Raw genomic sequence first — 4,309 nt, forward strand, 5'->3', positions numbered from 1 at the left:
GTGGGCGGGGGGGAAGGGGTGTGGGAGATGCGGAAAGAGACTGGACAAAAATCGTGCACCTATGGATGAGGACAGTGGGTGGGGAGTGAGAGCGGAGGGTGGGGCGGGAACTGGGAGGAGGGGAGTTACGGGGGGGAAAAAGAGGAACAAATGTAATAATCTGACCAATAAAGATTTAATTAAAAAAAAAGAAGGGATAACTGAAATGGAAACTTATGCAAAATGTACCCACAGTCTTCAGATAAAACGGAAAGGAAGGGACATGTGTCCCTCTCTCCCTTCCTTCCTTCCTTCTCTCCTGAATCCTACTGTGCACATGGTAATTTATGTACACCATCTCCTTGCACTCATACCAGCTGTGTGACTTTAAACAAAGTGAGCCAAGAAATAAAGAAAGTAGAAATAAAAGTGGAAACACTTCAAATAAGGGGTGTCTGTCCAAGAGACCCTTGGTAGTCTTGAACTATAGAAAGCACTGGTCAGAGACAGAAATTTGCCTGACCACAGGACCTTCCAGGATATACCCAAGAACAAGTGGCTGCAGTTTCTAGAGCAGCCGTGGGCAAACTACGGCCTGCTGGCCGGATCCGGCCATTTGAAATGAATAAAACTAAAAAAAAAAAAAGACCGTCCCCTTTTATGTAATGATGTTTACTTTGAATTTATATTAGTTCACACAAACACTCCATCCATGCTTTTGTTCTGGCCCTCCCGTCCAGTTTAAGAACCCATTGTGGCCCTCGAGTCAAAAAGTTTGCCCACCCCTGTAGAGGCTCTATCACATAGTGGGTGTGGTCAATAAAGCAGGGACTGCAGAGGCAGGTGGACCTTTGTTTGAATCCTGTCTCTACCGTGCACTAGCTGTGTGCTCTTAGGAATGTCACTTGACATTTCTGAGTCTCAATTCTCTCAAATGTAAAATGGGGTGATAATAAGGAATAATAATACTTTACAGAACTGAGAGAATTTAAGGATATAATATAGGTAAAGCACTAATCCCAGGACAGAGTTTAACAAAAGTGAGTTCCCTTCCCCTCCAATGTTTTCCTCTGTTTTCCTGGCAGTTCACCTTGCTGCTAACCATTTGCCCAGGCTGACTGCCCAGGCCATTAGATTCACAGTCATTCAGCAGTATTACAACCGGGAAGTTCACTGGTTGCTGGGCTATCTCAGCTGCTTTGTGATTCCTGAACATAATAGCCAGCATCCTATCTTGGAGGCTATTGTCTTGACAGAGCCCTGCCTATCTAACTAGTTTCCATTTTCTCCAGGTTCACTCAGCAGGGGGCATAGAGACCTGCAATATCTCCCCTCACCCCCCGGCCTTCAGCCAACCCTGACGACATCAGGGGCATAGTCCTCACCAGGAGGTTAGTCTTGCCACCCTGAGCCTGCTTGCTGGGCCTGAAAGAAACCTAGCCCTTACTTTTCCCATGGTGCTAAAGGCCCAGTCAAGTCCCCTGGTCATCTGCCTTAATTCCCTGACCACACTTCCCTTCCCCTGAGATTGAAGCCCTTTGCTAAATCCCCTACACATGGCTGGGCCACTGCCTGCCTCTCTGCAGGTCTCCCCTTAGGAACTGGATTCCAGCTGCTGTGTCCCATGCTGCCCCTTGCTGAACCCTGAGCCTCTCCTCTGCATGAGGCTGACTCCACTCTGACCTGGAGAACAGCAACGTAGTAGGTGAGTGCCTTCATGGCCTGGCTTTAACAGACCGTTCCAACCTCATCTCTTCGCACAACCATACCATGTTACTTTCCACCTAACTGCTGAGTCTTTTGCTCTTGCTGTTCCCTGGGTATGGAATATCTTCCCTCCAACCCAATGTCCCATTTCCCTCTAGTGCAGTGGTCGGCAAACTGTGGCTCACGAGCCACATGTGTCTCTTTGGCCCCTTCAGTGTGGCTCTTCCACAAAATACCACATGTGAGCACACATGTACAGTGTGATTGAAACTTCGTGGCCCATGCGCAGAAGTCAGTATTTTGTGGAAGAGCCACAGTCAAGGGGGCAAAGAGCCGCAGGTGGCTCGCCTGCCACAGTTTGCCGACCACTGCTCTAGTGAATTCACGGTTTGAAATTCAGTACATTATTAACATTTAAACGCTGTATATTAAGGACTCACTACATACAGGCACTATAGTATGTATATAAATAGCTCACTTAATCTTCACATAAACCTTTGCATACAGTGGTTATAATAATCCCTGTTTATGAAATTGATTTTCACAGCAGTTATATTCCTTGCCCAAGGACTAACTGTTAAGTTTCGGTCTCACAGTTAGTAAATAGTGGAGTTCAGATTCAAATCCATATCTATCTGACCCCGGAATCTATGTTTCCAACCTAAGGTTAACCCAATCACTCAAGTGTTGCCTCCTCCTTCCCAGACCATCGCCTGCACCCCAACTTGGGCTGGATTGGGAACCATTTTGGGAGCTCCCATAGGATTTGGCTTCCCTGACTCTCAGCACTAATTACACAGTGTGACCTTTATCTGTGTAGTTATCTGCATCCCCAACTAAATTCTGAATCCCAGGAGGATTCTCAATCACTGGATTGTCCTATTCTTAGCTATATCCAGGACAGCTTTCCAGTGAATGATAATGAACCAATGAATATACTCCATACACACTCTCTATCAATACTTTTGGAGTAAAAAGGAGATCCAGGTTTAAGACTTGGTTCTAATGTACATGTCCTTGGGCAAGTCACTTCATTAATTTTCCTTATCCATAGAAGAGAGATTATAGCACACTGTTCACAGAGGATGCCAGAAGGGTCAATAGATCTTTAACAAATGTGTGCTGCCTCCCTCTTCCCCACATGCCTCTTTGGGTACCAATATTTAGCTGGACACCTCTTCGAGGGATTGATGCCCCTGGTCTCTGCTCTATTGTTCCCAGCCTCCTTCTCCCATCCTCACACCTGAATCCCCACGGACTTCCCAGCTAAACATCCTCTGACCTCAGATTTCTTATCTTCAGGATCCTCTATTTGCAAACATTCATCCCATTTCCTTGGTTCCCTAGCATAGGGGTCTTTTGTCTTCCCGGGAGGCAGGAAGTTCCAGTCACCCTCCAGACCCCCAGCTGCTACTTGCTTGTTGTCAATTTTGACCTCATAAGTAGCATTGGGACAGATGATCAGTGTGTATGGGTGAGTGTCTTTATTGATCTAGACAGGGAATAGGGAATATTTTAGTTCCACGTTGGACATCTTTAGATCTAAAGCATTCAATGCACCACCTAAAATAGACTCTCAGTTCCCTAATGCCACCCCCCACATATTCACAAACACACTTCACCCCACCTCTCATGTCATTTCTTTGGTTAAGCCGATAAAGAGTCTGAGTTTCATTCTGCTAAGTACACACTCCTCTAGTCTCCCCTAGTTTCCATCCTTCTCTACATCATAGCTCTGCTCATTCTCTGATCTTGTCTGTCCCCCTGGACTGTGAGCTTCTCAATGGCAGGGCCATGTCTGATTCATCTGTTGTGTCTGCAGCTTCCAGAATAAGGCCTAGCCTAGAGGAGGGACTCAGGGAGCCTCTATGGAGAAAGGAGAGAAGAGGAAGCATTTACAACCCTCTACAGTCCTGTTGGGGAAGGCCTTGAGCCTGAGCACAAGATCTCCAATGACCCAGACCCTGTGGGCTTCTCTATGCTTAATTCTTGCCTCTCTCCACCTATACCAAACTTTTTGCAGTGCCACTTTTTCTTAAGTCTTCTAGACTTTTCTCACTTGATTAACTCTTCTAGGAATTCAATCTTCCCTAAAATTGTCATACTTCTTTACAAGACCAATTCATGTTCTTTCAAACCTCAGCACAGGAGGAAGCATTTGGGTGAGAGGCCTCCTGTGTGCTGCCACAGACCCTGACCATAACTAGGTGGTCAGTCTGCTTTGCTTGACTCTTACCTTCATTGGGGTGTGAGTTCTCTGAAGTCAGTAGTCATGTCTGGCTCACTCTATTCCCAGCCCAAGGCCCAGCAAAGAGATGGTATTCTGTGAATGCCTATTGTGTTGCTGATGAAATACACCTATTATCCTCTAGTCAACCTAGGTCTCTCACCCTGATGTTACTAAGATAAATCCACCCCCATTAAAAAAAATGTGGGAGAAACCAAGATGGCGGCATAGGTAAACACCGGAAATTGCTGCCTCCCACAACCACTTCAAAAATACAACTAAAAGACAAAACAGACATCATCCAGGACCACAGGAAGTCTGGCTGAGTGGGAATTCTACAACTAGAAGGAAAGAGAAAAGCACACTGAGACTCAGAGGAGGTGCGGAAGTAAAGTG

The 4,309-nt window shown here is 46.1% G+C and overlaps 1 pseudogene; it reads right to left on the minus strand.

The window, feature by feature from the left end:
* Positions 1–2,923: 2,923 nt before the first annotated feature.
* LOC102759211 overlaps positions 2,924–4,309 on the minus strand; it is a 13,120-nt pseudogene continuing 11,734 nt past the window's right edge.

Source organism: Myotis davidii, unplaced genomic scaffold (genome assembly GCF_000327345.1).
Source record: "Myotis davidii unplaced genomic scaffold, ASM32734v1 scaffold79, whole genome shotgun sequence".
Lineage (NCBI taxonomy): Eukaryota > Metazoa > Chordata > Mammalia > Chiroptera > Vespertilionidae > Myotis > Myotis davidii.